This window comes from Schistocerca gregaria, chromosome 10, assembly GCF_023897955.1.
Source record: "Schistocerca gregaria isolate iqSchGreg1 chromosome 10, iqSchGreg1.2, whole genome shotgun sequence".
Lineage (NCBI taxonomy): Eukaryota > Metazoa > Arthropoda > Insecta > Orthoptera > Acrididae > Schistocerca > Schistocerca gregaria.
Window position 1 is genome coordinate 32,359,389 of NC_064929.1, and position 22,747 is coordinate 32,382,135.

The window sequence follows — 22,747 nt, forward strand, 5'->3', positions numbered from 1 at the left end:
TGGCATGAGTAATGGAGTGCACAATGGGGCTCGAGATGTGTTTGTTACCTCAGGCGCTGTATGATTGTCGACAAGGAGTGAGAACGGAGCAATTTGTGACGGCTCTTTCAATTTAAGACTTTAAAAACAGACGGAATTTGCATTTGTAATACCAGAGCATCGAAACTACTTGGAACTTTTGTGTATATGAACGTGTCCGCGCCTTTGTACTCTGCTCCCTTCACCGCTACAAACCAACCAACCATCGTGTCCGTGCGCATCAGAGTCGCAAAGAATGGGGAATAGCGCAGTTTGGTCGTGCCTGGGGCGTAGCTGAGATGGTAGAGCGTTCGCTTCGCATGAGAGAGGTGCAGGGTTCAAGCCGCGGCGCCCCAATTTTTTGTGGGCAGTGCATTGTAAGTGTTGGTCGCGGCGAACCTAAAGGCACGCAAGATGTTGCAAAGCCAGCGTCACAGACTGATATGATGTATACTGACGTAAGGAGAGCAAGATGTAAGTGTGGGGACCGGCTGTTATCGAGGTGTCATCGAGTGCAGATCTGTCTTAGGTATCACGGCTTAACCTCATTGAAGTCTAGAGGGTGGACAACACCTTCGTCTTACTCAGAGCGGTGTCCGAACTCTATTTTCGACGTTATACGTGCCACTTTCAGTGTGGCCAACTACGATTCGATACAGAATGCACGAAACCTGAAAGACACCCTAACGGATACATAGAGAGTAGTGTTTGTCTGCTGAATAATGGGAGTGCAAGGGTCTGTGTCTTCTATATGGCTGTATGTAGCACCATTAGTCTTCGGGGGGGGCGGGCGTAGCTCAGATGGTAGAGGGCTCGCTTAGTAAGCGTGAGGTACTGGGATCAATACCCAGTGCCTCCAGAATTTTTAACACACCTACATGCGCACCTTGCCATTCAAGTGGAATAATTCTCAGCCTGCAGATGTGTCTAGGAAGATACAAGCGAATGATTAGCATCCACAATTGGCAAGCGTGCTGTTATTAGTGCGCGGGAGGCACCCTCCTCCCACGCCTACACTTTATTTAGAAACAGTACAAGTGTTCCCGTAAGATTCTCAAGCCTATGTCGGAAAGATCTGCCTTGCGCCGAGTTCACGTAAATCCCACTGCACATTCCTATTCTTTGCGTGCAGTCGGCTGCTACTGGTGTTGCTAGTTGTGACTGCTGATAACAGATGCCGTAGCAATCAATTCATGGTGTGAGTTGTATGTTTTGCGATAGTCTGTCTCTGACAAGCAAGCACAGGTGACATAGGTGCGAACACAGGAAGCTAGCAGACCCTCGCTGCCTGCAGACACCGAGCAGCCACTCTAGGAGGGCGGCCTAAGCCGTAGGCGAATTGTGCTCATTCGCTTTTGCGCGACGTCGAACTATAAATAATGCTGTCACTAGCGTGAGCGTCGTGGAAAGTCGGAAAAGTCGGCTGCGTGGGTGAGTGCCAAGTTTGGGGAGCGTTTTGTAGTATGCGCAGTGCAATGGAGACGCGGAAACTTGTTGTGGCCCAGTGTTTTGCAGTTGGACGACAAGATTAGTACACAGTAGTAAAGAGCGAGGCACTGAGTTGGCATGAGTAATGGAGTGCACAATGGGGCTCGAGATGTGTTTGTTACCTCAGGCGCTGTATGATTGTCGACAAGGAGTGAGAACGGAGCAATTTGTGACGGCTCTTTCAATTTAAGACTTTAAAAACAGACGGAATTTGCATTTGTAATACCAGAGCATCGAAACTACTTGGAACTTTTGTGTATATGAACGTGTCCGCGCCTTTGTACTCTGCTCCCTTCACCGCTACAAACCAACCAACCATCGTGTCCGTGCGCATCAGAGTCGCAAAGAATGGGGAATAGCGCAGTTTGGTCGTGCCTGGGGCGTAGCTGAGATGGTAGAGCGTTCGCTTCGCATGAGAAAGGTGCAGGGTTCAAGCCGCGGCGCCCCAATTTTTTGTGGGCAGTGCATTGTAAGTGTTGGTCGCGGCGAACCTAAAGGCACGCAAGATGTTGCAAAGCCAGCGTCACAGACTGATATGATGTATACTGACGTAAGGAGAGCAAGATGTAAGTGTGGGGACCGGCTGTTATCGAGGTGTCATCGAGTGCAGATCTGTCTTAGGTATCACGGCTTAACCTCATTGAAGTCTAGAGGGTGGACAACACCTTCGTCTTACTCAGAGCGGTGTCCGTACTCTATTTTCGACGTTATACGTGCCACTTTCAGTGTGGCCAACTACGATTCGATACAGAATGCACGAAACCTGAAAGACACCCTAACGGATACATAGAGAGTAGTGTTTGTCTGCTGAATAATGGGAGTGCAAGGGTCTGTGTCTTCTATATGGCTGTATGTAGCACCATTAGTCTTCGGGGGGGCGGGCGTAGCTCAGATGGTAGAGGGCTCGCTTAGTAAGCGTGAGGTACTGGGATCAATACCCAGTGCCTCCAGAATTTTTAACACACCTACATGCACACCTTGCCATGCAAGTGGAATAATTCTCAGCCTGCAGATGTGTCTAGGAAGATACAAGCGAATGATTAGCATCCACAATTGGCAAGCGTGCTGTTATTAGTGCGCGGGAAGCACCCTCCTCCCACGCCACCACTTTATTTAGAAACAGTACAAGTGTTCCCGTAAGATTCTCAAGCCTATGTCGGAAAGATCTGCCTTGCGCCGAGTTCACGTAAATCCCACTGCACATTCCTATTCTTTGCGTGCAGTCGGCTGCTACTGGTGTTGCTAGTTGTGACTGCTGATAACAGATGCCGTAGCAATCAATTCATGGAGTGAGTTGTATGTTTTGCGATAGTCTGTCTCTGACAAGCAAGCACAGGTGACATAGGTGCGAACACAGGAAGCTAGCAGACCCTCGCTGCCTGCAGACACCGAGCAGCCACTCTAGGAGGGCGGCCTAAGCCGTAGGCGAAATGTGCTCATTCGCTTTTGCGCGACGTCGAACTATAAATAATGCTGTCACTAGCGTGAGCGTCGTGGAAAGTCGGAAAAGTCGGCTGCGTGGGTGAGTGCCAAGTTTGGGGAGCGTTTTGTAGTATGCGCAGTGCAATGGAGACGCGGAAACTTGTTGTGGCCCAGTGTTTTGCAGTTGGACGACAAGATTAGTACACAGTAGTAAAGAGCGAGGCACTGAGTTGGCATGAGTAATGGAGTGCACAATGGGGCTCGAGATGTGTTTGTTACCTCAGGCGCTGTATGATTGTCGACAAGGAGTGAGAACGGAGCAATTTGTGACGGCTCTTTCAATTTAAGACTTTAAAAACAGACGGAATTTGCATTTGTAATACCAGAGCATCGAAACTACTTGGAACTTTTGTGTATATGAACGTGTCCGCGCCTTTGTACTCTGCTCCCTTCACCGCTACAAACCAACCAACCATCGTGTCCGTGCGCATCAGAGTCGCAAAGAATGGGGAATAGCGCAGTTTGGTCGTGCCTGGGGCGTAGCTGAGATGGTAGAGCGTTCGCTTCGCATGAGAAAGGTGCAGGGTTCAAGCCGCGGCGCCCCAATTTTTTTTGGGCAGTGCATTGTAAGTGTTGGTCGCGGCGAACCTAAAGGCACGCAAGATGTTGCAAAGCCAGCGTCACAGACTGATATGATGTATACTGACGTAAGGAGAGCAAGATGTAAGTGTGGGGACCGGCTGTTATCGAGGTGTCATCGAGTGCAGATCTGTCTTAGGTATCACGGCTTAACCTCATTGAAGTCTAGAGGGTGGACAACACCTTCGTCTTACTCAGAGCGGTGTCCGAACTCTATTTTCGACGTTATACGTGCCACTTTCAGTGTGGCCAACTACGATTCGATACAGAATGCACGAAACCTGAAAGACACCCTAACGGATACATAGAGAGTAGTGTTTGTCTGCTGAATAATGGGAGTGCAAGGGTCTGTGTCTTCTATATGGCTGTATGTAGCACCATTAGTCTTCGGGGGGGGCGGGCGTAGCTCAGATGGTAGAGGGCTCGCTTAGTAAGCGTGAGGTACTGGGATCAATACCCAGTGCCTCCAGAATTTTTAACACACCTACATGCGCACCTTGCCATTCAAGTGGAATAATTCTCAGCCTGCAGATGTGTCTAGGAAGATACAAGCGAATGATTAGCATCCACAATTGGCAAGCGTGCTGTTATTAGTGCGCGGGAGGCACCCTCCTCCCACGCCTACACTTTATTTAGAAACAGTACAAGTGTTCCCGTAAGATTCTCAAGCCTATGTCGGAAAGATCTGCCTTGCGCCGAGTTCACGTAAATCCCACTGCACATTCCTATTCTTTGCGTGCAGTCGGCTGCTACTGGTGTTGCTAGTTGTGACTGCTGATAACAGATGCCGTAGCAATCAATTCATGGAGTGAGTTGTATGTTTTGCGATAGTCTGTCTCTGACAAGCAAGCACAGGTGACATAGGTGCGAACACAGGAAGCTAGCAGACCCTCGCTGCCTGCAGACACCGAGCAGCCACTCTAGGAGGGCGGCCTAAGCCGTAGGCGAATTGTGCTCATTCGCTTTTGCGCGACGTCGAACTATAAATAATGCTGTCACTAGCGTGAGCGTCGTGGAAAGTCGGAAAAGTCGGCTGCGTGGGTGAGTGCCAAGTTTGGGGAGCGTTTTGTAGTATGCGCAGTGCAATGGAGACGCGGAAACTTGTTGTGGCCCAGTGTTTTGCAGTTGGACGACAAGATTAGTACACAGTAGTAAAGAGCGAGGCACTGAGTTGGCATGAGTAATGGAGTGCACAATGGGGCTCGAGATGTGTTTGTTACCTCAGGCGCTGTATGATTGTCGACAAGGAGTGAGAACGGAGCAATTTGTGACGGCTCTTTCAATTTAAGACTTTAAAAACAGACGGAATTTGCATTTGTAATACCAGAGCATCGAAACTACTTGGAACTTTTGTGTATATGAACGTGTCCGCGCCTTTGTACTCTGCTCCCTTCACCGCTACAAACCAACCAACCATCGTGTCCGTGCGCATCAGAGTCGCAAAGAATGGGGAATAGCGCAGTTTGGTCGTGCCTGGGGCGTAGCTGAGATGGTAGAGCGTTCGCTTCGCATGAGAAAGGTGCAGGGTTCAAGCCGCGGCGCCCCAATTTTTTGTGGGCAGTGCATTGTAAGTGTTGGTCGCGGCGAACCTAAAGGCACGCAAGATGTTGCAAAGCCAGCGTCACAGACTGATATGATGTATACTGACGTAAGGAGAGCAAGATGTAAGTGTGGGGACCGGCTGTTATCGAGGTGTCATCGAGTGCAGATCTGTCTTAGGTATCACGGCTTAACCTCATTGAAGTCTAGAGGGTGGACAACACCTTCGTCTTACTCAGAGCGGTGTCCGAACTCTATTTTCGACGTTATACGTGCCACTTTCAGTGTGGCCAACTACGATTCGATACAGAATGCACGAAACCTGAAAGACACCCTAACGGATACATAGAGAGTAGTGTTTGTCTGCTGAATAATGGGAGTGCAAGGGTCTGTGTCTTCTATATGGCTGTATGTAGCACCATTAGTCTTCGGGGGGGCGGGCGTAGCTCAGATGGTAGAGGGCTCGCTTAGTAAGCGTGAGGTACTGGGATCAATACCCAGTGCCTCCAGAATTTTTAACACACCTACATGCACACCTTGCCATGCAAGTGGAATAATTCTCAGCCTGCAGATGTGTCTAGGAAGATACAAGCGAATGATTAGCATCCACAATTGGCAAGCGTGCTGTTATTAGTGCGCGGGAAGCACCCTCCTCCCACGCCACCACTTTATTTAGAAACAGTACAAGTGTTCCCGTAAGATTCTCAAGCCTATGTCGGAAAGATCTGCCTTGCGCCGAGTTCACGTAAATCCCACTGCACATTCCTATTCTTTGCGTGCAGTCGGCTGCTACTGGTGTTGCTAGTTGTGACTGCTGATAACAGATGCCGTAGCAATCAATTCATGGAGTGAGTTGTATGTTTTGCGATAGTCTGTCTCTGACAAGCAAGCACAGGTGACATAGGTGCGAACACAGGAAGCTAGCAGACCCTCGCTGCCTGCAGACACCGAGCAGCCACTCTAGGAGGGCGGCCTAAGCCGTAGGCGAAATGTGCTCATTCGCTTTTGCGCGACGTCGAACTATAAATAATGCTGTCACTAGCGTGAGCGTTGCGTGAGCGTCGTGGAAAGTCGGAAAAGTCGGCTGCGTGGGTGAGTGCCAAGTTTGGGGAGCGTTTTGTAGTATGCGCAGTGCAATGGAGACGCGGAAACTTGTTGTGGCCCAGTGTTTTGCAGTTGGACGACAAGATTAGTACACAGTAGTAAAGAGCGAGGCACTGAGTTGGCATGAGTAATGGAGTGCACAATGGGGCTCGAGATGTGTTTGTTACCTCAGGCGCTGTATGATTGTCGACAAGGAGTGAGAACGGAGCAATTTGTGACGGCTCTTTCAATTTAAGACTTTAAAAACAGACGGAATTTGCATTTGTAATACCAGAGCATCGAAACTACTTGGAACTTTTGTGTATATGAACGTGTCCGCGCCTTTGTACTCTGCTCCCTTCACCGCTACAAACCAACCAACCATCGTGTCCGTGCGCATCAGAGTCGCAAAGAATGGGGAATAGCGCAGTTTGGTCGTGCCTGGGGCGTAGCTGAGATGGTAGAGCGTTCGCTTCGCATGAGAAAGGTGCAGGGTTCAAGCCGCGGCGCCCCAATTTTTTGTGGGCAGTGCATTGTAAGTGTTGGTCGCGGCGAACCTAAAGGCACGCAAGATGTTGCAAAGCCAGCGTCACAGACTGATATGATGTATACTGACGTAAGGAGAGCAAGATGTAAGTGTGGGGACCGGCTGTTATCGAGGTGTCATCGAGTGCAGATCTGTCTTAGGTATCACGGCTTAACCTCATTGAAGTCTAGAGGGTGGACAACACCTTCGTCTTACTCAGAGCGGTGTCCGAACTCTATTTTCGACGTTATACGTGCCACTTTCAGTGTGGCCAACTACGATTCGATACAGAATGCACGAAACCTGAAAGACACCCTAACGGATACATAGAGAGTAGTGTTTGTCTGCTGAATAATGGGAGTGCAAGGGTCTGTGTCTTCTATATGGCTGTATGTAGCACCATTAGTCTTCGGGGGGGCGGGCGTAGCTCAGATGGTAGAGGGCTCGCTTAGTAAGCGTGAGGTACTGGGATCAATACCCAGTGCCTCCAGAATTTTTAACACACCTACATGCGCACCTTGCCATGCAAGTGGAATAATTCTCAGCCTGCAGATGTGTCTAGGAAGATACAAGCGAATGATTAGCATCCACAATTGGCAAGCGTGCTGTTATTAGTGCGCGGGAAGCACCCTCCTCCCACGCCACCACTTTATTTAGAAACAGTACAAGTGTTCCCGTAAGATTCTCAAGCCTATGTCGGAAAGATCTGCCTTGCGCCGAGTTCACGTAAATCCCACTGCACATTCCTATTCTTTGCGTGCAGTCGGCTGCTACTGGTGTTGCTAGTTGTGACTGCTGATAACAGATGCCGTAGCAATCAATTCATGGAGTGAGTTGTATGTTTTGCGATAGTCTGTCTCTGACAAGCAAGCACAGGTGACATAGGTGCGAACACAGGAAGCTAGCAGACCCTCGCTGCCTGCAGACACCGAGCAGCCACTCTAGGAGGGCGGCCTAAGCCGTAGGCGAAATGTGCTCATTCGCTTTTGCGCGACGTCGAACTATAAATAATGCTGTCACTAGCGTGAGCGTCGTGGAAAGTCGGAAAAGTCGGCTGCGTGGGTGAGTGCCAAGTTTGGGGAGCGTTTTGTAGTATGCGCAGTGCAATGGAGACGCGGAAACTTGTTGTGGCCCAGTGTTTTGCAGTTGGACGACAAGATTAGTACACAGTAGTAAAGAGCGAGGCACTGAGTTGGCATGAGTAATGGAGTGCACAATGGGGCTCGAGATGTGTTTGTTACCTCAGGCGCTGTATGATTGTCGACAAGGAGTGAGAACGGAGCAATTTGTGACGGCTCTTTCAATTTAAGACTTTAAAAACAGACGGAATTTGCATTTGTAATACCAGAGCATCGAAACTACTTGGAACTTTTGTGTATATGAACGTGTCCGCGCCTTTGTACTCTGCTCCCTTCACCGCTACAAACCAACCAACCATCGTGTCCGTGCGCATCAGAGTCGCAAAGAATGGGGAATAGCGCAGTTTGGTCGTGCCTGGGGCGTAGCTGAGATGGTAGAGCGTTCGCTTCGCATGAGAAAGGTGCAGGGTTCAAGCCGCGGTGCCCCAATTTTTTGTGGGCAGTGCATTGTAAGTGTTGGTCGCGGCGAACCTAAAGGCACGCAAGATGTTGCAAAGCCAGCGTCACAGACTGATATGATGTATACTGACGTAAGGAGAGCAAGATGTAAGTGTGGGGACCGGCTGTTATCGAGGTGTCATCGAGTGCAGATCTGTCTTAGGTATCACGGCTTAACCTCATTGAAGTCTAGAGGGTGGACAACACCTTCGTCTTACTCAGAGCGGTGTCCGAACTCTATTTTCGACGTTATACGTGCCACTTTCAGTGTGGCCAACTACGATTCGATACAGAATGCACGAAACCTGAAAGACACCCTAACGGATACATAGAGAGTAGTGTTTGTCTGCTGAATAATGGGAGTGCAAGGGTCTGTGTCTTCTATATGGCTGTATGTAGCACCATTAGTCTTCAGGGGGGCGGGCGTAGCTCAGATGGTAGAGGGCTCGCTTAGTAAGCGTGAGGTACTGGGATCAATACCCAGTGCCTCCAGAATTTTTAACACACCTACATGCGCACCTTGCCATGCAAGTGGAATAATTCTCAGCCTGCAGATGTGTCTAGGAAGATACAAGCGAATGATTAGCATCCACAATTGGCAAGCGTGCTGTTATTAGTGCGCGGGAAGCACCCTCCTCCCACGCCACCACTTTATTTAGAAACAGTACAAGTGTTCCCGTAAGATTCTCAAGCCTATGTCGGAAAGATCTGCCTTGCGCCGAGTTCACGTAAATCCCACTGCACATTCCTATTCTTTGCGTGCAGTCGGCTGCTACTGGTGTTGCTAGTTGTGACTGCTGATAACAGATGCCGTAGCAATCAATTCATGGAGTGAGTTGTATGTTTTGCGATAGTCTGTCTCTGACAAGCAAGCACAGGTGACATAGGTGCGAACACAGGAAGCTAGCAGACCCTCGCTGCCTGCAGACACCGAGCAGCCACTCTAGGAGGGCGGCCTAAGCCGTAGGCGAAATGTGCTCATTCGCTTTTGCGCGACGTCGAACTATAAATAATGCTGTCACTAGCGTGAGCGTCGTGGAAAGTCGGAAAAGTCGGCTGCGTGGGTGAGTGCCAAGTTTGGGGAGCGTTTTGTAGTATGCGCAGTGCAATGGAGACGCGGAAACTTGTTGTGGCCCAGTGTTTTGCAGTTGGACGACAAGATTAGTACACAGTAGTAAAGAGCGAGGCACTGAGTTGGCATGAGTAATGGAGTGCACAATGGGGCTCGAGATGTGTTTGTTACCTCAGGCGCTGTATGATTGTCGACAAGGAGTGAGAACGGAGCAATTTGTGACGGCTCTTTCAATTTAAGACTTTAAAAACAGACGGAATTTGCATTTGTAATACCAGAGCATCGAAACTACTTGGAACTTTTGTGTATATGAACGTGTCCGCGCCTTTGTACTCTGCTCCCTTCACCGCTACAAACCAACCAACCATCGTGTCCGTGCGCATCAGAGTCGCAAAGAATGGGGAATAGCGCAGTTTGGTCGTGCCTGGGGCGTAGCTGAGATGGTAGAGCGTTCGCTTCGCATGAGAAAGGTGCAGGGTTCAAGCCGCGGTGCCCCAATTTTTTGTGGGCAGTGCATTGTAAGTGTTGGTCGCGGCGAACCTAAAGGCACGCAAGATGTTGCAAAGCCAGCGTCACAGACTGATATGATGTATACTGACGTAAGGAGAGCAAGATGTAAGTGTGGGGACCGGCTGTTATCGAGGTGTCATCGAGTGCAGATCTGTCTTAGGTATCACGGCTTAACCTCATTGAAGTCTAGAGGGTGGACAACACCTTCGTCTTACTCAGAGCGGTGTCCGAACTCTATTTTCGACGTTATACGTGCCACTTTCAGTGTGGCCAACTACGATTCGATACAGAATGCACGAAACCTGAAAGACACCCTAACGGATACATAGAGAGTTGTGTTTGTCTGCTGAATAATGGGAGTGCAAGGGTCTGTGTCTTCTATATGGCTGTATGTAGCACCATTAGTCTTCGGGGGGGCGGGCGTAGCTCAGATGGTAGAGGGCTCGCTTAGTAAGCGTGAGGTACTGGGATCAATACCCAGTGCCTCCAGAATTTTTAACACACCTACATGCGCACCTTGCCATGCAAGTGGAATAATTCTCAGCCTGCAGATGTGTCTAGGAAGATACAAGCGAATGATTAGCATCCACAATTGGCAAGCGTGCTGTTATTAGTGCGCGGGAAGCACCCTCCTCCCACGCCACCACTTTATTTAGAAACAGTACAAGTGTTCCCGTAAGATTCTCAAGCCTATGTCGGAAAGATCTGCCTTGCGCCGAGTTCACGTAAATCCCACTGCACATTCCTATTCTTTGCGTGCAGTCGGCTGCTACTGGTGTTGCTAGTTGTGACTGCTGATAACAGATGCCGTAGCAATCAATTCATGGAGTGAGTTGTATGTTTTGCGATAGTCTGTCTCTGACAAGCAAGCACAGGTGACATAGGTGCGAACACAGGAAGCTAGCAGACCCTCGCTGCCTGCAGACACCGAGCAGCCACTCTAGGAGGGCGGCCTAAGCCGTAGGCGAATTGTGCTCATTCGCTTTTGCGCGACGTCGAACTATAAATAATGCTGTCACTAGCGTGAGCGTCGTGGAAAGTCGGAAAAGTCGGCTGCGTGGGTGAGTGCCAAGTTTGGGGAGCGTTTTGTAGTATGCGCAGTGCAATGGAGACGCGGAAACTTGTTGTGGCCCAGTGTTTTGCAGTTGGACGACAAGATTAGTACACAGTAGTAAAGAGCGAGGCACTGAGTTGGCATGAGTAATGGAGTGCACAATGGGGCTCGAGATGTGTTTGTTACCTCAGGCGCTGTATGATTGTCGACAAGGAGTGAGAACGGAGCAATTTGTGACGGCTCTTTCAATTTAAGACTTTAAAAACAGACGGAATTTGCATTTGTAATACCAGAGCATCGAAACTACTTGGAACTTTTGTGTATATGAACGTGTCCGCGCCTTTGTACTCTGCTCCCTTCACCGCTACAAACCAACCAACCATCGTGTCCGTGCGCATCAGAGTCGCAAAGAATGGGGAATAGCGCAGTTTGGTCGTGCCTGGGGCGTAGCTGAGATGGTAGAGCGTTCGCTTCGCATGAGAGAGGTGCAGGGTTCAAGCCGCGGCGCCCCAATTTTTTGTTGGCAGTGCATTGTAAGTGTTGGTCGCGGCGAACCTAAAGGCACGCAAGATGTTGCAAAGCCAGCGTCACAGACTGATATGATGTATATTGACGTAAGGAGAGCAAGATGTAAGTGTGGGGACCGGCTGTTATCGAGGTGTCATCGAGTGCAGATCTGTCTTAGGTATCACGGCTTAACCTCATTGAAGTCTAGAGGGTGGACAACACCTTCGTCTTACTCAGAGCGGTGTCCGAACTCTATTTTCGACGTTATACGTGCCACTTTCAGTGTGGCCAACTACGATTCGATACAGAATGCACGAAACCTGAAAGACACCCTAACGGATACATAGAGAGTAGTGTTTGTCTGCTGAATAATGGGAGTGCAAGGGTCTGTGTCTTCTATATGGCTGTATGTAGCACCATTAGTCTTCGGGGGGGCGGGCGTAGCTCAGATGGTAGAGCGCTCGCTTAGTAAGCGTGAGGTACTGGGATCAATACCCAGTGCCTCCAGAATTTTTAACACACCTACATGCGCACCTTGCCATGCAAGTGGAATAATTCTCAGCCTGCAGATGTGTCTAGGAAGATACAAGCGAATGATTAGCATCCACAATTGGCAAGCGTGCTGTTATTAGTGCGCGGGAAGCACCCTCCTCCCACGCCTACACTTTACTTAGAAACAGTACAAGTGTTCCCGTAAGATTCTCAAGCCTATGTCGGAAAGATCTGCCTTGCGCCGAGTTCACGTAAATCCCACTGCACATTCCTATTCTTTGCGTGCAGTCGGCTGCTACTGGTGTTGCTAGTTGTGACTGCTGATAACAGATGCCGTAGCAATCAATTCATGGAGTGAGTTGTATGTTTTGCGATAGTCTGTCTCTGACAAGCAAGCACAGGTGACATAGGTGCGAACACAGGAAGCTAGCAGACCCTCGCTGCCTGCAGACACCGAGCAGCCACTCTAGGAGGGCGGCCTAAGCCGTAGGCGAAATGTGCTCATTCGCTTTTGCGCGACGTCGAACTATAAACAATGCTGTCACTAGCGTGAGCGTTGCGTGAGCGTCGTGGAAAGTCGGAAAAGTCGGCTGCGTGGGTGAGTGCCAAGTTTGGGGAGCGTTTTGTAGTATGCGCAGTGCAATGGAGACGCGGAAACTTGTTGTGGCCCAGTGTTTTGCAGTTGGACGACAAGATTAGTACACAGTAGTAAAGAGCGAGGCACTGAGTTGGCATGAGTAATGGAGTGCACAATGGGGCTCGAGATGTGTTTGTTACCTCAGGCGCTGTATGATTGTCGACAAGGAGTGAGAACGGAGCAATTTGTGACGGCTCTTTCAATTTAAGACTTTAAAAACAGACGGAATTTGCATTTGTAATACCAGAGCATCGAAACTACTTGGAACTTTTGTGTATATGAACGTGTCCGCGCCTTTGTACTCTGCTCCCTTCACCGCTACAAACCAACCAACCATCGTGTCCGTGCGCATCAGAGTCGCAAAGAATGGGGAATAGCGCAGTTTGGTCGTGCCTGGGGCGTAGCTGAGATGGTAGAGCGTTCGCTTCGTATGAGAGAGGTGCAGGGTTCAAGCCGCGGCGCCCCAATTTTTTGTTGGCAGTGCATTGTAAGTGTTGGTCGCGGCGAACCTAAAGGCACGCAAGATGTTGCAAAGCCAGCGTCACAGACTGATATGATGTATATTGACGTAAGGAGAGCAAGATGTAAGTGTGGGGACCGGCTGTTATCGAGGTGTCATCGAGTGCAGATCTGTCTTAGGTATCACGGCTTAACCTCATTGAAGTCTAGAGGGTGGACAACACCTTCGTCTTACTCAGAGCGGTGTCCGAACTCTATTTTCGACGTTATGCGTGCCACTTTCAGTGTGGCCAACTACGATTCGATACAGAATGCACGAAACCTGAAAGACACCCTAACGGATACATAGAGAGTAGTGTTTGTCTGCTGAATAATGGGAGTGCAAGGGTCTGTGTCTTCTATATGGCTGTATGTAGCACCATTAGTCTTCGGGGGGGCGGGCGTAGCTCAGATGGTAGAGCGCTCGCTTAGTAAGCGTGAGGTACTGGGATCAATACCCAGTGCCTCCAGAATTTTTAACACACCTACATGCGCACCTTGCCATGCAAGTGGAATAATTCTCAGCCTGCAGATGTGTCTAGGAAGATACAAGCGAATGATTAGCATCCACAATTGGCAAGCGTGCTGTTATTAGTGCGCGGGAAGCACCCTCCTCCCACGCCTACACTTTACTTAGAAACAGTACAAGTGTTCCCGTAAGATTCTCAAGCCTATGTCGGAAAGATCTGCCTTGCGCCGAGTTCACGTAAATCCCACTGCACATTCCTATTCTTTGCGTGCAGTCGGCTGCTACTGGTGTTGCTAGTTGTGACTGCTGATAACAGATGCCGTAGCAATCAATTCATGGAGTGAGTTGTATGTTTTGCGATAGTCTGTCTCTGACAAGCAAGCACAGGTGACATAGGTGCGAACACAGGAAGCTAGCAGACCCTCGCTGCCTGCAGACACCGAGCAGCCACTCTAGGAGGGCGGCCTAAGCCGTAGGCGAAATGTGCTCATTCGCTTTTGCGCGACGTCGAACTATAAATAATGCTGTCACTAGCGTGAGCGTCGTGGAAAGTCGGAAAAGTCGGCTGCGTGGGTGAGTGCCAAGTTTGGGGAGCGTTTTGTAGTATGCGCAGTGCAATGGAGACGCGGAAACTTGTTGTGGCCCAGTGTTTTGCAGTTGGACGACAAGATTAGTACACAGTAGTAAAGAGCGAGGCACTGAGTTGGCATGAGTAATGGAGTGCACAATGGGGCTCGAGATGTGTTTGTTACCTCAGGCGCTGTATGATTGTCGACAAGGAGTGAGAACGGAGCAATTTGTGACGGCTCTTTCAATTTAAGACTTTAAAAACAGACGGAATTTGCATTTGTAATACCAGAGCATCGAAACTACTTGGAACTTTTGTGTATATGAACGTGTCCGCGCCTTTGTACTCTGCTCCCTTCACCGCTACAAACCAACCAACCATCGTGTCCGTGCGCATCAGAGTCGCAAAGAATGGGGAATAGCGCAGTTTGGTCGTGCCTGGGGCGTAGCTGAGATGGTAGAGCGTTCGCTTCGCATGAGAAAGGTGCAGGGTTCAAGCCGCGGTGCCCCAATTTTTTGTGGGCAGTGCATTGTAAGTGTTGGTCGCGGCGAACCTAAAGGCACGCAAGATGTTGCAAAGCCAGCGTCACAGACTGATATGATGTATACTGACGTAAGGAGAGCAAGATGTAAGTGTGGGGACCGGCTGTTATCGAGGTGTCATCGAGTGCAGATCTGTCTTAGGTATCACGGCTTAACCTCATTGAAGTCTAGAGGGTGGACAACACCTTCGTCTTACTCAGAGCGGTGTCCGAACTCTATTTTCGACGTTATACGTGCCACTTTCAGTGTGGCCAACTACGATTCGATACAGAATGCACGAAACCTGAAAGACACCCTAACGGATACATAGAGAGTAGTGTTTGTCTGCTGAATAATGGGAGTGCAAGGGTCTGTGTCTTCTATATGGCTGTATGTAGCACCATTAGTCTTCGGGGGGGCGGGCGTAGCTCAGATGGTAGAGGGCTCGCTTAGTAAGCGTGAGGTACTGGGATCAATACCCAGTGCCTCCAGAATTTTTAACACACCTACATGCGCACCTTGCCATGCAAGTGGAATAATTCTCAGCCTGCAGATGTGTCTAGGAAGATACAAGCGAATGATTAGCATCCACAATTGGCAAGCGTGCTGTTATTAGTGCGCGGGAAGCACCCTCCTCCCACGCCACCACTTTATTTAGAAACAGTACAAGTGTTCCCGTAAGATTCTCAAGCCTATGTCGGAAAGATCTGCCTTGCGCCGAGTTCACGTAAATCCCACTGCACATTCCTATTCTTTGCGTGCAGTCGGCTGCTACTGGTGTTGCTAGTTGTGACTGCTGATAACAGATGCCGTAGCAATCAATTCATGGGGTGAGTTGTATGTTTTGCGATAGTCTGTCTCTGACAAGCAAGCACAGGTGACATAGGTGCGAACACAGGAAGCTAGCAGACCCTCGCTGCCTGCAGACACCGAGCAGCCACTCTAGGAGGGCGGCCTAAGCCGTAGGCGAAATGTGCTCATTCGCTTTTGCGCGACGTCGAACTATAAATAATGCTGTCACTAGCGTGAGCGTTGCGTGAGCGTCGTGGAAAGTCGGAAAAGTCGGCTGCGTGGGTGAGTGCCAAGTTTGGGGAGCGTTTTGTAGTATGCGCAGTGCAATGGAGACGCGGAAACTTGTTGTGGCCCAGTGTTTTGCAGTTGGACGACAAGATTAGTACACAGTAGTAAAGAGCGAGGCACTGAGTTGGCATGAGTAATGGAGTGCACAATGGGGCTCGAGATGTGTTTGTTACCTCAGGCGCTGTATGATTGTCGACAAGGAGTGAGAACGGAGCAATTTGTGACGGCTCTTTCAATTTAAGACCTTAAAAACAGACGGAATTTGCATTTGTAATACCAGAGCATCGAAACTACTTGGAACTTTTGTGTATATGAACGTGTCCGCGCCTTTGTACTCTGCTCCCTTCACCGCTACAAACCAACCAACCATCGTGTCCGTGCGCATCAGAGTCGCAAAGAATGGGGAATAGCGCAGTTTGGTCGTGCCTGGGGCGTAGCTGAGATGGTAGAGCGTTCGCTTCGCATGAGAGAGGTGCAGGGTTCAAGCCGCGGCGCCCCAATTTTTTGTTGGCAGTGCATTGTAAGTGTTGGTCGCGGCGAACCTAAAGGCACGCAAGATGTTGCAAAGCCAGCGTCACAGACTGATATGATGTATATTGACGTAAGGAGAGCAAGATGTAAGTGTGGGGACCGGCTGTTATCGAGGTGTCATCGAGTGCAGATCTGTCTTAGGTATCACGGCTTAACCTCATTGAAGTCTAGAGGGTGGACAACACCTTCGTCTTACTCAGAGCGGTGTCCGAACTCTATTTTCGACGTTATACGTGCCACTTTCAGTGTGGCCAACTACGATTCGATACAGAATGCACGAAACCTGAAAGACACCCTAACGGATACATAGAGAGTAGTGTTTGTCTGCTGAATAATGGGAGTGCAAGGGTCTGTGTCTTCTATATGGCTGTATGTAGCACCATTAGTTTTCGGGGGGGCGGGCGTAGCTCAGATGGTAGAGCGCTCGCTTAGTAAGCGTGAGGTACTGGGATCAATACCCAGTGCCTCCAGAATTTTTAACACACCTACATGCGCACCTTGCCATGCAAGTGGAATAATTCTCAGCCTGCAGATGTGTCTAGGAAGATACAAGCGAATGATTAGCATCCACAATTGGCAAGCGTGCTGTTATTAGTGCGCGGGAAGCACCCTCCTCCCACGCCTACACTTTACTTAGAAACAGTACAAGTGTTCCCGTAAGATTCTCAAGCCTATGTCGGAAAGATCTGCCTTGCGCCGAGTTCACGTAAATCCCACTGCACATTCCTATTCTTTGCGTGCAGTCGGCTGCTACTGGTGTTGCTAGTTGTGACTGCTGATAACAGATGCCGTAGCAATCAATTCATGGAGTGAGTTGTATGTTTTGCGATAGTCTGTCTCTGACAAGCAAGCACAGGTGACATAGGTGCGAACACAGGAAGCTAGCAGACCCTCGCTGCCTGCAGACACCGAGCAGCCACTCTAGGAGGGCGGCCTAAGCCGTAGGCGAAATGTGCTCATTCGCTTTTGCGCGACGTCGAACTATAAATAATGCTGTCACTAGCGTGAGCGTCGTGGAAAGTCGGAAAAGTCGGCTGCGTGGGTGAGTGCCAAGTTTGGGGAGCGTTTTGTAGTATGCGCAGTGCAATGGAGACGCGGAAACTTGTTGTGGCCCAGTGTTTTGCAGTTGGACGACAAGATTAGTACACAGTAGTAAAGAGCGAGGCACTGAGTTGGCATGAGTAATGGAGTGCACAATGGGGCTCGAGATGTGTTTGTTACCTCAGGCGCTGTATGATTGTCGACAAGGAGTGAGAACGGAGCAATTTGTGACGGCTCTTTCAATTTAAGACTTTAAAAACAGACGGAATTTGCATTTGTAATACCAGAGCATCGAAACTACTTGGAACTTTTGTGTATATGAACGTGTCCGCGCCTTTGTACTCTGCTCCCTTCACCGCTACAAACCAACCAACCATCGTGTCCGTGCGCATCAGAGTCGCAAAGAATGGGGAATAGCGCAGTTTGGTCGTGCCTGGGGCGTAGCTGAGATGGTAGAGCGTTCGCTTCGCATGAGAAAGGTGCAGGGTTCAAGCCGCGGTGCCCCAATTTTTTGTGGGCAGTGCATTGTAAGTGTTGGTCGCGGCGAACCTAAAGGCACGCAAGATGTTGCAAAGCCAGCGTCACAGACTGATATGATGTATACTGACGTAAGGAGAGCAAGATGTAAGTGTGGGGACCGGCTGTTATCGAGGTGTCATCGAGTGCAGATCTGTCTTAGGTATCACGGCTTAACCTCATTGAAGTCTAGAGGGTGGACAACACCTTCGTCTTACTCAGAGCGGTGTCCGAACTCTATTTTCGACGTTATACGTGCCACTTTCAGTGTGGCCAACTACGATTCGATACAGAATGCACGAAACCTGAAAGACACCCTAACGGATACATAGAGAGTAGTGTTTGTCTGCTGAATAATGGGAGTGCAAGGGTCTGTGTCTTCTATATGGCTGTATGTAGCACCATTAGTCTTCGGGGGGGCGGGCGTAGCTCAGATGGTAGAGGGCTCGCTTAGTAAGCGTGAGGTACTGGGATCAATACCCAGTGCCTCCAGAATTTTTAACACACCTACATGCGCACCTTGCCATGCAAGTGGAATAATTCTCAGCCTGCAGATGTGTCTAGGAAGATACAAGCGAATGATTAGCATCCACAATTGGCAAGCGTGCTGTTATTACTGCGCGGGAAGCACCCTCCTCCCACGCCACCACTTTATTTAGAAACAGTACAAGTGTTCCCGTAAGATTCTCAAGCCTATGTCGGAAAGATCTGCCTTGCGCCGAGTTCACGTAAATCCCACTGCACATTCCTATTCTTTGCGTGCAGTCGGCTGCTACTGGTGTTGCTAGTTGTGACTGCTGATAACAGATGCCGTAGCAATCAATTCATGGGGTGAGTTGTATGTTTTGCGATAGTCTGTCTCTGACAAGCAAGCACAGGTGACATAGGTGCGAACACAGGAAGCTAGCAGACCCTCGCTGCCTGCAGACACCGAGCAGCCACTCTAGGAGGGCGGCCTAAGCCGTAGGCGAAATGTGCTCATTCGCTTTTGCGCGACGTCGAACTATAAATAATGCTGTCACTAGCGTGAGCGTCGTGGAAAGTCGGAAAAGTCGGCTGCGTGGGTGAGTGCCAAGTTTGGGGAGCGTTTTGTAGTATGCGCAGTGCAATGGAGACGCGGAAACTTGTTGTGGCCCAGTGTTTTGCAGTTGGACGACAAGATTAGTACACAGTAGTAAAGAGCGAGGCACTGAGTTGGCATGAGTAATGGAGTGCACAATGGGGCTCGAGATGTGTTTGTTACCTCAGGCGCTGTATGATTGTCGACAAGGAGTGAGAACGGAGCAATTTGTGACGGCTCTTTCAATTTAAGACTTTAAAAACAGACGGAATTTGCATTTGTAATACCAGAGCATCGAAACTACTTGGAACTTTTGTGTATATGAACGTGTCCGCGCCTTTGTACTCTGCTCCCTTCACCGCTACAAACCAACCAACCATCGTGTCCGTGCGCATCAGAGTCGCAAAGAATGGGGAATAGCGCAGTTTGGTCGTGCCTGGGGCGTAGCTGAGATGGTAGAGCGTTCGCTTCGCATGAGAAAGGTGCAGGGTTCAAGCCGCGGCGCCCCAATTTTTTGTGGGCAGTGCATTGTAAGTGTTGGTCGCGGCGAACCTAAAGGCACGCAAGATGTTGCAAAGCCAGCGTCACAGACTGATATGATGTATACTGACGTAAGGAGAGCAAGATGTAAGTGTGGGGACCGGCTGTTATCGAGGTGTCATCGAGTGCAGATCTGTCTTAGGTATCACGGCTTAACCTCATTGAAGTCTAGAGGGTGGACAACACCTTCGTCTTACTCAGAGCGGTGTCCGAACTCTATTTTCGACGTTATACGTGCCACTTTCAGTGTGGCCAACTACGATTCGATACAGAATGCACGAAACCTGAAAGACACCCTAACGGATACATAGAGAGTAGTGTTTGTCTGCTGAATAATGGGAGTGCAAGGGTCTGTGTCTTCTATATGGCTGTATGTAGCACCATTAGTCTTCGGGGGGGCGGGCGTAGCTCAGATGGTAGAGGGCTCGCTTAGTAAGCGTGAGGTACTGGGATCAATACCCAGTGCCTCCAGAATTTTTAACACACCTACATGCGCACCTTGCCATGCAAGTGGAATAATTCTCAGCCTGCAGATGTGTCTAGGAAGATACAAGCGAATGATTAGCATCCACAATTGGCAAGCGTGCTGTTATTAGTGCGCGGGAAGCACCCTCCTCCCACGCCACCACTTTATTTAGAAACAGTACAAGTGTTCCCGTAAGATTCTCAAGCCTATGTCGGAAAGATCTGCCTTGCGCCGAGTTCACGTAAATCCCACTGCACATTCCTATTCTTTGCGTGCAGTCGGCTGCTACTGGTGTTGCTAGTTGTGACTGCTGATAACAGATGCCGTAGCAATCAATTCATGGAGTGAGTTGTATGTTTTGCGATAGTCTGTCTCTGACAAGCAAGCACAGGTGACATAGGTGCGAACACAGGAAGCTAGCAGACCCTCGCTGCCTGCAGACACCGAGCAGCCACTCTAGGAGGGCGGCCTAAGCCGTAGGCGAAATGTGCTCATTCGCTTTTGCGCGACGTCGAACTATAAATAATGCTGTCACTAGCGTGAGCGTCGTGGAAAGTCGGAAAAGTCGGCTGCGTGGGTGAGTGCCAAGTTTGGGGAGCGTTTTGTAGTATGCGCAGTGCAATGGAGACGCGGAAACTTGTTGTGGCCCAGTGTTTTGCAGTTGGACGACAAGATTAGTACACAGTAGAAAAGAGCGAGGCACTGAGTTGGCATGAGTAATGGAGTGCACAATGGGGCTCGAGATGTGTTTGTTACCTCAGGCGCTGTATGATTGTCGACAAGGAGTGAGAACGGAGCAATTTGTGACGGCTCTTTCAATTTAAGACTTTAAAAACAGACGGAATTTGCATTTGTAATACCAGAGCATCGAAACTACTTGGAACTTTTGTGTATATGAACGTGTCCGCGCCTTTGTACTCTGCTCCCTTCACCGCTACAAACCAACCAACCATCGTGTCCGTGCGCATCAGAGTCGCAAAGAATGGGGAATAGCGCAGTTTGGTAGTGCCTGGGGCGTAGCTGAGATGGTAGAGCGTTCGCTTCGCATGAGAAAGGTGCAGGGTTCAAGCCGCGGCGCCCCAATTTTTTGTGGGCAGTGCATTGTAAGTGTTGGTCGCGGCGAACCTAAAGGCACGCAAGATGTTGCAAAGCCAGCGTCACAGACTGATATGATGTATACTGACGTAAGGAGAGCAAGATGTAAGTGTGGGGACCGGCTGTTATCGAGGTGTCATCGAGTGCAGATCTGTCTTAGGTATCACGGCTTAACCTCATTGAAGTCTAGAGGGTGGACAACACCTTCGTCTTACTCAGAGCGGTGTCCGAACTCTATTTTCGACGTTATACGTGCCACTTTCAGTGTGGCCAACTACGATTCGATACAGAATGCACGAAACCTGAAAGACACCCTAACGGATACATAGAGAGTAGTGTTTGTCTGCTGAATAATGGGAGTGCAAGGGTCTGTGTCTTCTATATGGCTGTATGTAGCACCATTAGTCTTCGGGGGGGCGGGCGTAGCTCAGATGGTAGAGGGCTCGCTTAGTAAGCGTGAGGTACTGGGATCAATACCCAGTGCCTCCAGAATTTTTAACACACCTACATGCGCACCTTGCCATGCAAGTGGAATAATTCTCAGCCTGCAGATGTGTCTATGAAGATACAAGCGAATGATTAGCATCCACAATTGGCAAGCGTGCTGTTATTAGTGCGCGGGAAGCACCCTCCTCCCACGCCTACACTTTATTTAGAAACAGTACAAGTGTTCCCGTAAGATTCTCAAGCCTATGTCGGAAAGATCTGCCTTGCGCCGAGTTCACGTAAATCCCACTGCACATTCCTATTCTTTGCGTGCAGTCGGCTGCTACTGGTGTTGCTAGTTGTGACTACTGATAACAGATGCCGTAGCAATCAATTCATGGAGTGAGTTGTATGTTTTGCGATAGTCTGTCTCTGACAAGCAAGCACAGGTGACATAGGTGCGAACACAGGAAGCTAGCAGACCCTCGCTGCCTGCAGACACCGAGCAGCCACTCTAGGAGGGCGGCCTAAGCCGTAGGCGAAATGTGCTCATTCGCTTTTGCGCGACGTCGAACTATAAATAATGCTGTCACTAGCGTGAGCGTCGTGGAAAGTCGGAAAAGTCGGCTGCGTGGGTGAGTGCCAAGTTTGGGGAGCGTTTTGTAGTATGCGCAGTGCAATGGAGACGCGGAAACTTGTTGTGGCCCAGTGTTTTGCAGTTGGACGACAAGATTAGTACACAGTAGTAAAGAGCGAGGCACTGAGTTTTCATGAATAATGGAGTGCACAATGGGGCTCGAGATGTGTTTGTTACCTCAGGTGCTGTATGATTGTCGACAAGGAGTGAAAACGGAGCAATTTGTGACGGCTCTTTCAATTTAAGACGTTAAAAACAGACGGAATTTGCATTTGTAATACCAGAGCATCGAAACTACTTGGAACTTTTGTGTATATGAACGTGTCCGCGCCTTTGTACTCTGCTCCCTTCACCGCTACAAACCAACCAACCATCGTGTCCGTGCGCATCAGAGTCGCAAAGAATGGGGAATAGCGCAGTTTGGTCGTGCCTGGGGCGTAGCTGAGATGGTAGAGCGTTCGCTTCGCGTAGAAAGGTGCAGGGTTCAAGCCGCGGCGCCCCAATTTTTTGTTGGCAGTGCATTGTAAGTGTTGGTCGCGGCGAACCTAAAGGCACGCAAGATGTTGCAAAGCCAGCGTCACAGACTGATATGATGTATACTGACGTAAGGAGAGCAAGATGTAAGTGTGGGGACCGGCTGTTATCGAGGTGTCATCGAGTGCAGATCTGTCTTAGGTATCACGGCTTAACCTCATTGAAGTCTAGAGGGTGGACAACACCTTCGTCTTACTCAGA